The sequence below is a fragment of the Bombyx mori genome, chromosome 22 (assembly GCF_030269925.1).
Source record: "Bombyx mori chromosome 22, ASM3026992v2".
NCBI classification, from domain to species: Eukaryota; Metazoa; Arthropoda; class Insecta; order Lepidoptera; family Bombycidae; genus Bombyx; species Bombyx mori.
In genome coordinates, this window is record NC_085128.1 from 261680 (window position 1) to 276261 (window position 14582).

Below are 14582 nucleotides of genomic sequence, written 5' to 3' on the forward strand. Positions count from 1 at the left end.
TAGATGTCTGTGGGCTCCGGCAACCACTTAACACCTGGTGGGCTGTGAGCTCGTCCACCCATCTAAGCAATAAACATATATGTATTTAATAGCATTATAAAGTTAATTAGGAAAAACATAATGTAGTAAAATCTATGAACATGAAATCGATTTCGTCGACTATCAGAATGGTATCGGTCTTCAAAGCTCCGAATACACGCTCGGCTCAGTACACACGGAGACAGTGCAGGCCACTGCACACACACACAAACAATAAACATTTAGAATCGATGGCGCGCAGTGTTTGCTGGTAAACGGGAGCCGACCGGAAATGGGTCTCGTATCAATCGGTAATCGTATTATCGAAACACGCTCAATAAACTCAAAGAGCGCCAAATAATAAATAACATAAAATTCAATAATGTCTCTCGTATTTAGGAACTAACATTTGAATGGAGATTACCGTTCTAATTAGCCTGGTCTTTATAGTCTTAGATCGTGGTTATATGCATATGCATATGCACATATACTCCATAACTTCTCTAGTTTGTTCACCACTGGCCTCATGACAGCCAGGTATTTATTTCATCTAATTTCATCTATTCATCTGCTATTGCTTGAGATTAATTACCCAAGATATATGTAGGATTGGAACACATCGCAGCTCGGTATTGGAGTCATGACCTGGCGCGTTATTGCTAGTGCAGTCGACACTCAACATCCTGGTCTTATTGCGATTAATCTTTAAACCAAGTTAAGATATACACGGTCCGCCCTTAATAACTGATTTTTCAAATTGCATTCCATTCCATTGGTTGCATAGAAGGTGGTATCATCCGCGTTTCGCAACTTTCTAATCCTACAGGTAGTCCGTAGCTTCTACACGCCACTACACGGTCTGGTCAGTCCTCTAAAGTGACACGCATTATGAACACTCCAGCACTTGGATGGAATTTATCACATAAAACATCATCTGTGTGCATTGAAGATAGACCTACTAAAAGTAATCATCTTAATAGGTGGACAAGAATATGGTTTCAAGATTTTATGTTTTCTTAAAAAACAGTGTTCATAGAACAAAGAATAGTATTGAAGTATAGTAAAGAGAAGTGAAGAATAGTAAAGAATAATATTGGTTTCATCTCAAGCTGAGCGGCGATTTGCGAGTGTTAAGGTCCATATAATCCAGTAAGTCCAATTTCACACTATATCCTTCCTGGAGGAAAGCCCGACTTGCGCTACGAGTGTATCAGATCTTACTGAACATTGAAAGAAAAAAGTCCGATATCGTATAATATAAAAGCGATTCTAAAGAATATATTTCAGTTTTGATGGTAAGCCGTACAGTAAAGTTTCATGAACAAATAGAGCCGTTAGCGCGCTCCGGGGCCGGGCCTCATTGTAAACGAGCCAAGTTTTTCTATTTCCTCTCCTCAGACCTCACACCTCTGGCGACACGGGAATGTACTTGGAGCTGCTATTTTGTTATTTTGTTAGCGTTTAAGTCCCACCTCAGTTTGGATTCCTAGGAATCCCCTAGGGGAGCAGTCACTATGTTGTGTTTGTGACTACGACCTCATGTCTTAAAGAGTCTTAAGTAAACACGTCTTATACGTTCGAGATGTTTTTGTTCCTTACATTCATTACAAATAATTAAATGTTAACGTTTTTATTTAGATTATTAAGTAATTAAATTGTCAAAGGATTTCAAAATTCCGTGTATACGAAAACTGTAAAGTAAAATTAACGTATTAATACTATTATGTAAAAAAGTATAACTAGTCAGGTCATAAGTATTGTCACACAGTAAATACTTTTCTTTTAGGATGCTGACCACAAAAAAGTTTATTGAATTCGAATTTCGAATTGTTCATGAAAATAAAAATGTATACTTTTAGATTTTACTCATTTTTAAATATGGAGTGGACGCTTAAAGAAGACCGTGTTGTAGTTATTGCGTTGCATCGTTGCGGTTACGCGCCAATTCAAATTTTTAACATACTGAAAAATTTGAATATAACCAAAAGATTCGTTTATCGTACCATCAAACGATACAATGAAGACTCTAGTGTAGATGACAGGTCAAGAAGTGGTCGCCCTCGGTCTGTTCGGACTCCAGCAGTGATGAAAGCTGTGAAGGCGCGAATTCAAAGAAATCCCAAACGTAAGCAGAAACTGTTGGCCATTCAGATGGGGTTAAGCATCGATATATTACCACTCGATGGGGTTAAGCAGAACCACGGTGAAAAGGGTGTTAAATGAAGACTTAGGGCTTCGGGCATATCGAAGAAAAACAGGACATCGTTTGAATGCTCGTCTAATGGACCTGAGACTGAAGAGATGCCGCGCTTTGTTGAAGCGGTACGCGGGAAAAAAATATCGGGAAATTCTTTTTCGGATGAAAAAAATTTTACCGTAGAAGAGAGCTACAACAAACAAAATGATAAAGTGTACGCACACAGTAGTGAAGAAGCGAGCAACCGTATTCCGCGTGTCCAATGTGGTCATTTTCCATCCTCGCTCATGGTATGGTTGGGAGTTTCTTATTGGGGCTTAACAGAGGTACATTTTTGTGAGAAAGGTGTAAAAACGAATGCAGTTGTGTATCAAAATACAGTCCTGACGAACCTTGTGGAACCTGTTTCTCATACCATGTTCAATAACAGGCACTGGGTATTCCAACAAGATTCGGCGCCAGCTCATAGAGCGAAGAGCACACAAGACTGGCTGGCGGCGCGTGAAATCGACTTCATCCGGCACGAAGACTGGCCCTCCTCCAGTCCAGATTTAAATCCGTTAGATTACAAGATATGGCAACACTTGGAGGAAAAGGCGTGCTCAAAGCCTCATCCCAATTTGGAGTCACTCAAGACATCCTTGATTAAGGCAGCCGCCGATATTGACATGGACCTCGTTCGTGCTGCGATAGACGACTGGCCGCGCAGATTGAAGGCCTGTATTCAAAATCACGGAGGTCATTTTGAATAAACTTTAGTGTCATAAGAATTTATGTTTTGTTAAGTTCATTTTGGTATATGAATGGGTACATAATGAATAAACTTGTTTCAATTATTTTACATTAAACATGTGACAGAATTTATGACCTGACTAGGTAGAAAGCAGTTATGACAATATTTGAGATAGTGAGGATCTGATCAAGGGAGGAGCGATCTATCGCTATTACCCAGTAGAACAGTTGAGAGATTTCATCTATGCACCGCCCTGACGCTGGCTTTTACATTTTTAATGACATAACTGCCTTTTTCTTTTGGTGTTGTTCTTCGAACTGTATATTCTACGTAATTTTTTCTTACGAAATCCTCGTTTACTACATAGAAAATTAGCCGTTTTTTTTTATAATTATTTTTATTTTTTAATCTTTGATCAACAACAGATTTCTCTCAATGAACATATAATTATTTTGGGGTATACAGTTTGTGTTGTCTAATTCCGTCCCCGCGTTGTGCTGGCATCTGCCTCAGAGCTGGTGACGTATAGTTACTTCATCTGTCTCCCTATTCACTTATGAATGGGAAACACTTCAAGTCGGCGAATTTTAACGGATAATCGACGTTTTATTTGATCAAAATACATCCTTGTGCAACCTAAAATTGTTCTTTAACATTTAGTCTATAGCCACAGTTTATTCTCTTTTAATGAAAATCAAGAAGATGAATTTTTTTTTTTTTTAATTAAAAAATAATTCTTAAAATTGTATAACGCGAGGGATCACTCCGTCGGTAAATTTACTAGAACTGTGTTTACGTTTGATACGAGTGACTCCGTACATAATATATTTCTCTTTTTTCCTTTGTTCAGTTTATAGGTACTTATTTATGATTTTGATGGTGGAAACTTGTTTGGTTATTGTTTTAGCTACTTTTTAATATATAATATGTTTGTTTTGTACTGTTGGTTTGACAAATAAATAAATAAATGACATGCAGGAAAATCCTCCGGTTGATGGTCAGATCGAAAACCTTTTTTTTTTTTTAAATTTTTGTTCATCATTTAGTGACTTGTATTAGTGACAAAGTGGGTGCCACTTGGTGACAGAGAAGCTGAGGAGTGCGCGTTTGGGATGGTATGGACATGTGATGAGACGAAATGAAAATGAGGTTGGTAAGAGAGTGTTAACTATGAATGTGGAAGGATATAGAGGAAGAGGTAGACCTAAGAAGAAATGGATAGATTGTGTGAAAGACGATATGGGTAAGAGGGGAGTGAGCGAAGAAATGGTATATGATAGAAGAGTATGGAAGGAGAAAACATGTTGCGCCGACCCCAGGTGACTGGGAGAAGGGCAGGATAATGATGAATGATGATGAATTTAGTAACTTGTAATAAGTACTTTTATACTTAACCATTACCATCATTGGTAGACGAGCTTACGGCGCGCCAGACAATGAGCGCGGCCCTACCGTTACTTACGGACGTTGGAAGCACGAGACGCGGCTTTCTTGAAGCTATCGGGAATGACGAGCAGTTTCAAATAGCCAAATGGTTTAACTTAAAACGAACTCTGTTCCAATGGAATAACAAGGTTGATACCTGGAACTGGTCGCGGCAGAAACAAGCCGGGAATCAAATGGCCGCAATTTGTTCTTCAAATTGGAACATACAAACGAGTTTGTATGTCTTGTAGCAAAGATAGACAGAGCTTTCTGCTCTGTACGTTCCTCCCTAGTTAATTACTAAGAGTACTATAGTGCGTTATTCTCGTAAAGCATACGGCTCGGTCCCAGTAATCACAAGAAAGATATCTCTTGCGGCTTATAGTCTAACTCAACAGTATACTGATTGTAGATCGCAATATGTGAACGTTTTAAATTTTGGAATAATTTATATTTTTTATTTAATATTTGTATTTAAAACCTTCTATTTATAATTCGCAAACTATTATTAATGTAGCTCAGGCACCTAAAGTCGAAACCAAATAGTATGTTCTTAGGAAAACATCACTCAATTTATTCTAGTGAAATTGATGAAACACGTAAAACGGGTATAATGAAAGTGAGATCATTTGTCAAAACGCCCCGGGTTGTGTTCCCGTGTAGAGCCGCGCGTCCGAACTCCACTGTAACTAATTTGTTTACCGGGACACCGGCCGCGAGTGTGGGGAGACGGAGCATATCTCACAGACACTATGTTAGAGGATAGCTAATGTCGGTTGGATAATGGCAAACGTCGTCTTGCTTCGTAACGTAAATAAGCAGGTCCAAATACTTGTCGGATTAGGTACGACAACATTTTTTTATTTTTTATTAAGAGTAATTTTGAACAATAATGCTTGTAAATTAAAAAAAATATTCAAGCAGCCTGGCATGGTTAGTGGTTATCGTCGTTCATTAACAACAGCTATAGGAGTCATAAGCGTCAAGAGGTCCACCGAGGTTCACGCAAGTTTCTCAACTCCTAAAAATTTTGCAAGCTTTACTTACTATTTATTTGATTATTATTTAATGATACATATCGGCGCAACCCTTCTCTTTACTTAATTAAGTTTAGTTACAGTTCAATATTTCCTCAATGTTGAAATTGTTGGTTAACTGGTATAAGTCCAACGATGTCAATAATTGTATAAAACGGTATTCAGAAAATTCAGGTATTAACGAACAAACTACCCCACTGCTCTACAATACCTAAATACAAGTTACTTTTTTTGCACAACACATTCTGGTTTGAGCTATAGATAATACACATAAATTAGGCTCGAGCAACCGAATGAAGCGGAGCTCGCTGTTGACAGCGTTGTACATTTGAAATTCAATAAACAAATTGTTTGAAAAATTAAGTTTTAATTACTGTCCCTATGGAAGGCATTGGGAATGAGGAAGAGAATGGCGTCGGTGACGTTGACCGTATCGTTTTGAAAATAACCATGGAGCCTCATAGGTCATATTATTTAGACGCAGATCGTCCTTCGACATATCGTGCGACAAGTGTGCCCGATGTAGTTATGCGCAAACAAACAACACGCTGATGCTTTGTAACACTTATTGCTTAACTTTATATCACTTGGACCCGCAGCCGGAGGTCAGGCCTCACCTTGTTTACTGCTGTTTTCCTATTGCGGCCTCAAACGACTCAAAATCTTTATATTTTCTTGACGTTTTCTTACAATTTATTGAAGGAATTTTCGATGAAATGTGTACAAATGATATTGTTATACTTGTTTGTTTACGAAATTGATTGAAAAGACTTGTTAATATTTAGAAAATATAGATATGTTTTTTATGTTAGTATTTACTGAACATTACTTGTCCGACGCAGCGATGTGTAATGATGCTACGAATGAAGCTTTACATTACAACCATTGCCAATATATGATGTGTGCGGGAAACATGCACTTGCAACACACAAAAAAGTAAAAATGTTGTAAATTATTTCATTTTTAACATCACTGGGATTTTGTTCAGTCTCCAATCCACCCCTGCCCTCCTATATTTAGGTAGTAGCAGTAAGTAGTACGAAGGAGCATAGTTTTATAATATTTTAGTATCCCGAGTGTGTAGGTACTGTTCGCGTTGTAGTATGCAGAGCGTCAAAATGCCGTCGTCCGTGTCGGCCTTTCCGTCCCCGAGTAAACAGTTTATGCAAAGCGAGGAATTGAATAAGGGAAGGATCGTGAGCCGCGCTCCACGACGGCTTGATGGCCGACTTACACACCGAAATGTACTCGGCCGAATCTTGTTCAATATTAACAGCAATCTTTATTGACTTACCATGAAGCGCTGGCAGATGACGCCAAAGTTTTTTTTGTTATTTTATAGGCAGATGAACTTATGGCCGAGCTAGGTAGTTTGGGTCTCGTCTGTGGTACTCCAAAAACAACCAAACCGTGTCGTGGACGATGACTATACTAAATGCAAACAATTTAAATTATATAAATGTAAATGCTATTTATTTTGATTGCTCTGGTTGCGTTGACGGCTTACTTGGACTGCATTCCATTGAAAATCATCTACAGGTATCGGTCATGACCTATGCAAGTGTAGTGTTCGCTCGCGCGGCCGGCATGCTCATAAACTCTCTCCAGGTCATTCAATCCCGTTTTTGCAGGATAGCCGTCGTAGCGTCCTGGTATGTGGGGAATTTAGATCTTCACGACGACCTAAATTTAGTACCGATAAGTACCTAAGTATCTTGAGGAAGCGTCAGAACGCTACTTGGACAAAGCGGAGTGACACGAAAACCCTCTTATCGTGGCTGCTGCTAATTACTTATCTGATCGTGAAAGGGCAACGCAAAGCCATCGTCGCCCGAAACATGTCTTGTCGGATCCCCCGGATTTACTCTCGGTGCTTTTAGGCCACTCAAGCACAGGTCACCGTCCTCGTCGAACTCGTCGATTACGACGAACAGCTCAACGAGCGAACTAATCCATAGACAGTCCCCTGTGTTTCTCGCCGGATCTTCTCAGTGGGTCGTGATTCCGATCCAGTGGGCGATTTTGCGAAGCACTGCTCTTGCTAGGACTAGTGTTAGCAAATTCTTCCAGGTTAAGCCCGTGAGCTCACCTAGCCGTCAATAGCCTCATAAGCTACCAGCAAATAATAGAATAAAGTAGGGGTAAAAATTTCAAAGGTTCCAATGTATAATGCACTGTCTTCCATAGTCGCATCTATATTACTAATTGGTTTTCTAACTGAATTGCTGGATTAACGACCACGGGAACAAAGTCGTTCTGTGTTAGTTGATCAGTTACTTTTTGTGAACACTTTGTAAGCTGGTTGAGGGTCTTGTGCATGACAATATATTTTTAATTGTTTTGTAGACGGATGATAAAGCTCACGGCCCATCTGGTGTTAAGTGATTACTGCAACCTATATTACGTGAATGGCGCCATCCACCGTGAGAAGTTAGGTTGAATGAAGTCAATTGTATAATAGATGTTCTGTCCTCCATTTCGCAAATATTACTTTGCGTAATTCGAGAAAGCAAATCCTAGGGAGCACGGTAGTAGCTGTTCGTGCGGCTCACAGCATGCCCGCCACCGGTAGTTTGCTTAGAATGGTAACTATGGCCATACGAAAATCTGGCTCTCGTTCCTGAGATGTTGTGCTTTAACAATTTATTTGTGGTTTAATATTGCACCTCCCACTGATGGACCGACGACCTATTGAGGTTCGCGGAGATCCGCTGGATGCAAGCAGCACAGGATCGATCCTTGTGGCGGGGCTTGGGAGAGGTCTATATCCAGTAGTGGACGTCTGTGGGATGATAGCATAGAATAAAAAATAATATTACGCTTATTAAAATACGACAAGCCTTTGTGAGTGATTACAGGACGGTGTGTATGTAGGAAACTGGGTGACGGGCTTCGGGGCAAATGTGATACGATATCTTCGGTATATCGTTATAAATATACACTCTTTGTGTTATCCAAGTATCCGGGGACGCGCGGCTGATCATGTTACTGGCGCGCCGCACACGTACACACAATACACAGTGTGCTCGCGAGCTCCCAGCACCCTCACCTACTTACGGTTGCGTATTCCTCTATACTTAGTTCGGGTTCTAAATCAAAATGGGTGCTGAGCTGTGGTACATGGTGTTGGTGAAATATTTCAATATTATAATAATCATAATTATTTTTTCCCTACCTCATTTTTTTTTTTTTTTTTTTTATTGCTTAGATGTGTGGACGAGCTCACAGCCCACCTGGTGTTAAGTGGTTACTGGAGCCCATAGACATCTACAATGTAAATGCGCCACACACCTTGAGATATAGTTCTAAGGTCTCAGTATAGTCACAACGGCTGCCCCACCCTTCAAACCGAAACGCATTACTGCTTCACGGCAGAAATAGGCAGGGCGGTGGTACCTACTCGTGTGGACTCACAAGAGGTCCTACCAGAGGAGGTTGCTGGTAGCGAGGCTATTTCAGCTACGCCCACGGGTAGATGAGCTCACGGGCTCAACCTGAGAGAATTTGCTAAAGTAGCCTTAGCCAGAGCAGTGTTTCGCAGAATCTACCACCGGATTGGAATTATTATCATTATTACTTGTCAAGTATAGGAAATAGTTAATTGTCATAGAGAGCCCAGACACCAGCATCCTGTAGACTGCTGTCGCGTAGTTCTGCGTTACAGTTCGCAGGCTGGTATAGGTCGACCTAATGCTTAACGTGGGAGCTACATTCACCCTCAGCTATCTGTGGATGTCGGTATTCGCTGATAGACCGGGAGCTCGTCTACTTCCTTCACGTAATGAAGAATAGATAGATAGAATAGATATTGAAATAAATTATGTTTATTATTGTGCAAATCTAAAATTTAAAAAAATCATACCATCTGTATATAAAAATCGTATTTTATTTATTTATTTGACTTTCTGCAAAGGGTTACAGTGTTGAACTTAATGTCTGTCGAGCATTCTCAACCAGGCTTCCGATGGTGGTGCTGAAATCGTTGAGGACGCTGGGTGCGTTGCTTTATTGTTAATCATTAAAACTGGAAACTGAAAATTAAATTATTAATATCCTCACAAAATATATACAGTATGCATAGAATACAACGCAATACATACATATTATAATAGCTTACAATAAATTACGGTAGGTACATTGCGGAGAAAATACACATTTCAAGATGCTCCTGACAATTCATTCAGGAAATTGTAGTGTTGTAGAACACTTGTTATTGTAATGCAATCGAGACTTGGCGATCGGCAGACGGGGTCAGGCACGTACGCTCTGCTTACGCTGTGCTTCAGTAGCTAGGCGCCGCGTCGTGGGCCCCCAGTACACGCAGCTTTATAGTTTTACTACAATAAAATAGCTTCAAATGTGACGTCATTACGAGCTTCGATATTTCATTACTTTCAGATAAACTGCAAAAAGTTTATGTATGGTAAGTAGTCACCATTGTTCATGGACATCAGCGATGCTAGGGGCACAACCAAGCCGCTACCTACTGCTGTGGACTTCCTCCGATTTCACCTATTTTGAACTGAGTACATGAAAATTATGAAATGGTAGTTTTTTTAGGTAATATTTCATTTTGAACAATGTGATGACGTAAGTTCAGTGAATTGTCATAATCATAACAGGTTATCGTAGTTTAATCATATAGTATTTTGTTTCACATAGCACATTCAATAGCCATTATTCGCTCTATAGTAGGTTGGGAGTGTGTCAATGGTCAGCTACAAAAGCCTTGTTTGTAACAAGTAATCGGTATCGCCCCCCGGGCCCCCGCCGGCCTCTGAGAGCGACCCCCGACAATTAGCATTTAGATTAAACAAATAAATGGTATCGCGCCGTGGCCCGAAAGTATCATCCACGTTATTTATAATCTAATTAATTTATTTACTATACAGTTAGCTAGCTATACAATGTCAGCGACAAAGACGTGAGAAAAATGTTTTAACTATGCTTCTTGATTAATTTACGATTTGTTTAATTTTGTTTTCTTTCGACTATAAAATTGTAGTTGAGTTTGGAGGAGAATTCAATGTGTTTGAAATTCATTTTTGTTTCTTGTATAAACCCGTTTATCTATTTTAGATAGAGTACAGTGTGATTATAAATTTATGAAAACTATCTCTAGTGGGAGTCTTGTGCGGCTGTGTCGCCACCACCTGTATAGGTCCTATCTGAATAGAATGCATGAAATCTGGCAAAAACGTGCACCGAGTAAAGGCAATAAAATTAAATGAAAAGCGTCGAAAAACACATAAACAATAGTGATCTAGTTGGTCGTGAGCAAGGAGTCACCGCAACTCCGCCTGGGACACGCTTTCAAATTATCCACTTCGTAACGTATTTTCTGATCAATTTTCAACCCAAGGGTGTATTCGAATCTCGTTACCCATTATTACCTAACTCTTTTAAATTATCCTTGTTATCTTATTTGCATAACTAGAAGGTCCTTACAACTGAATTTAGAAGCATCATTATCTACTTTATAACCTTATAAAATAATACAGTTATAACGTCAGAACTCTGCGAATAGAATTAAATGTTTAGGGATGGCGCGTAATCATATATTTTCAAGTATTTTTTTAAATAATTTTGGTATCAATTAGTTTTATTGAAGAGGGAAAAATGGCATAGGGTATAACACAAGATATAGCTTAGTTAATTTGACGTCGTGACCTAAGGACAGTGTCCTTGTGGTAATGAGGTCAGCGATGAGTTCGTCTGCCCATTTATATAATGAAGGAAAGCGCAAATATTAGTGGGCCAAATTGACGTCAGAATCAAGAGGTTGCGGTGTCAAGGGAGGAAATAGGATAGTGGTATTTACCCGGGGGGCTTGTAACATATCCTGCCACTAGTATGTTAGATAGGAAAAATATTATTAATGACGTATTTGTAGATATATTTGTGTCAACCCTGTTTTATATAATAATGAACATAATTTAATACCGCGCCTGTTAATTGTTTCAATTTTGGTAATTTTAGGTTCTCGGAGTTGTAGGGCTTACAATCTGTTCATTTTAATGTTTTCACTCATTCCACAATTTCACAGATCGTAGTCGCTCAAGATCACTTGACCTGTGCATTGTAATTTTATTTTTTATTTTTTTATTGCTTAGATCTGTATACCAGCTCACAGCCCACCTGTTGTTAAGTGGTTACTGGAGGCCATAGACATCTACCACGTAAATGCCGCCACCCATCTTGAGATATGTCATGTCGAAGTTGTTCGTAAGCATATCTGTAACAAACACACCGAAGTTTACGTATCAAACGGTTATCGACCGGAAGATCAAGACAGCAGCGTGGAGCATAAAACGACACGAGGCAACGGCCCTCTCACTCGCACCCGGCACTGCGATGGAATCCTAAAATCCGATATCTTTAGTGTATCTTCTATTTAGCCCCAAATACATTGAACGTAAGCAAATTTACTTAAACTCCTGAAAAGACGTACGTTACGCGCAGTCTTTCAAAGATGTTCTATTATTGGCTTATATTCTCAGACTTTCCATCTGTCTGAAAGGATCACGATGTCCTTCAGACGGGTTTCTATCAATAAACATGCATTACCCCGCCTTTCGAATATATCGAATAGTTTGGACCGGAGGACCGATAGGGAAACGGGGACGAGTGGGGGGGGGAGGACAGGAAGGGGTCAAGCGAATAAAATATTGCTTCTTTTGAATTTTAGAATTGCCATTTCAATGTTCTTGATAGCTTGTTAAATATGAGTTTTGTATTGCACTAATATATATAATAATTATACATTTTGTAGAAATATTAACAAGGAATTTAAAATTATGGTTGTGTGATGTATGCTGGTCTAGCATTATGGGACTAATCACTCTCTATAGGATTCGTATAAAAGGAGTTAGGGATTCGCCTCTTAAGGATCACCAGTTTTCTCTGAGTATTATCTCAGTTGACTGCGATCTTCAAACAGCACTTACTCATTTTATGACATGTTTTAGGCCCGCGCGGGTAGGTCCCACTTTCCTGCCAATTCCTACCACAACAGAAGACTGATTCGATAATTCGATTCCGGTCTGAAGAACGGGACAGCCGTTAAACAATACTATTAAGATTTTGACCTCATGTCTCAAGGTCAGCGTCCCAGTTGTGATCTCAATGGACTTTGATGACTACTCAGCACTAGGTAGGATGTGGACTCGTACGCTCATCTATGCACTAAAAAAAGGCTTATACATGTAAAATAATAATGAAATAAAATTAAATATCAATATAATTGAACATAATAATATCTTCTTAGCGTTTCGGTCGATCTTTCCTCCTAGACCAGTGAATTTTAAGCAATATAAATACTTTTAATAGCACAACATCATACGATAATGGTTCATGTTCATTGATGACAAATTTTAATGCATTTTAAAGGTGAGTCATTGTGTAAATTGCATCACATATTGTAAAATAGGTGATAATTCATTAAGACTTTTTTTTCATAAAACATTTTTCATAAGACAATTTTTTTAAATGAACAATTGATTAGGATAATTATTGTAGATGTCCATAAGTCACGCTTGGTAATGTTGCCAGCACAGAAGCACTAATAAGACATCGCAAGAAAGTATTTAGAATAAAAGTCAGAAAACTTGGAACAACTGCATCCCCTGATCAAAAATCAACTTCATATTAGTTGAAGACAGTAACCGGAGGTAGATACGCGGGTGGACATCGTCTCGGTGCGTGCTGAGTTACTGCGCCGTTATGTCCACCGGACCACGAATATTTACTGCCTCGGACGTTTCGTGCAAAAATACATGAACATTTTGCTGAAAACTTACGTAGCTCTCTGTTTGAACTTACAATTTCTCGCTCGCAGTATTTAATTTTAGATTCTTTCATAGAACGTGTGGTTTTTATGGTTTTCAACGAACTTGCTAATGTTACTGACAGAGCTATTTAATTTTTTTCTTAGTTTTAAGCGAATTAAATGAAAAAAGATACTTACGGTTCACTTTGTGTAAAGCTAATAGAGGAACACATTGAAGTCCAAGTTTTATTGAAATAGAACATATTATAGGTACTCTTTGTTCGAATAAATCACCGCCTCGTGGTAGACATAGGACAGGCCGAAGTTGCGATTCACGCTTACAACATGCTCATGACTTCAATAATAGCCACCAAACTAGCACCACCGGCAGTTACAAAGGCTTAAGAGCGAAATAGTTATGAGTGCTCAGGCCAAAAAGCCCCGCTCCATCACACTGTCTGGTAATTGATGAAGTAATCTGTTCTTTTGTAATAAGAAGGTACTGTCAAAACATTCATTCGTCCGGTCGCAGCTTACGCGAGATTAGCGTTTGCTCATATAGCCATTGATGTGTACAAACTACAATAAACATTAACTAGCATGAAAAGAACAGAAATATTACATTAAAATTAGCCTTTGATATTCACATTGAATGACGTGTAAATATTTCAACATGTCTTTTCTTTGTGCACTCAGTGGCGTGGCCCGAGGGTGTTCCTTTATTATCTGCTGCGAGATGACCGCTGTCCGCTGTGGAGCCCACGGCTGACTGGAAGGTTTTTTGATCGTGTTAATTATTAACTTCCGGTTTAATTGTGGGTGTATGTTAATACTGCATTAAGGTTGATGTCTTTAGTTGTTTATTATGTAGTTTCAAGAGTTGTCTGGTTAGATTTAGATTAAACTAGCTGTACTCGTCCGCTTCGCTGGGCATTTAAAATTAACATTATTATTTCTCACCCCCACAAAGATTCTCATCATTAACGCCCCCGCAACTGGTGTAGGGAGTCCAACACTCATATAAATATTAGCCTATGCATTAAGTACATCTATTTTCTACATGGATACCAAGTTTCAAGTCAATCGGATGCATAGTTCAGTAGTTATAACGGAACATCCGTGAAAACCACTGTAGATTTATATATTAGTATAGATGATTTACGATTGATTTTAGTAGGCAGCGGCTTGGCTCTTGTCCTGACATTGCTGAAATCTATGGGCGATGGTAACCACTTACCACCAGGTGGGCCGTATGCTCGTCTGCCTACAAGGTCAATAAAAAACAAATAAAATAAAAAAAACTTGTGAATCTGTTTTGTCAGTTCTTAAATGTTCGTTTTGGTATTCTCACCGTATTTCTTTATTGTTAGTTCTGTCGAAACAAACACTATTTGCAATATAATT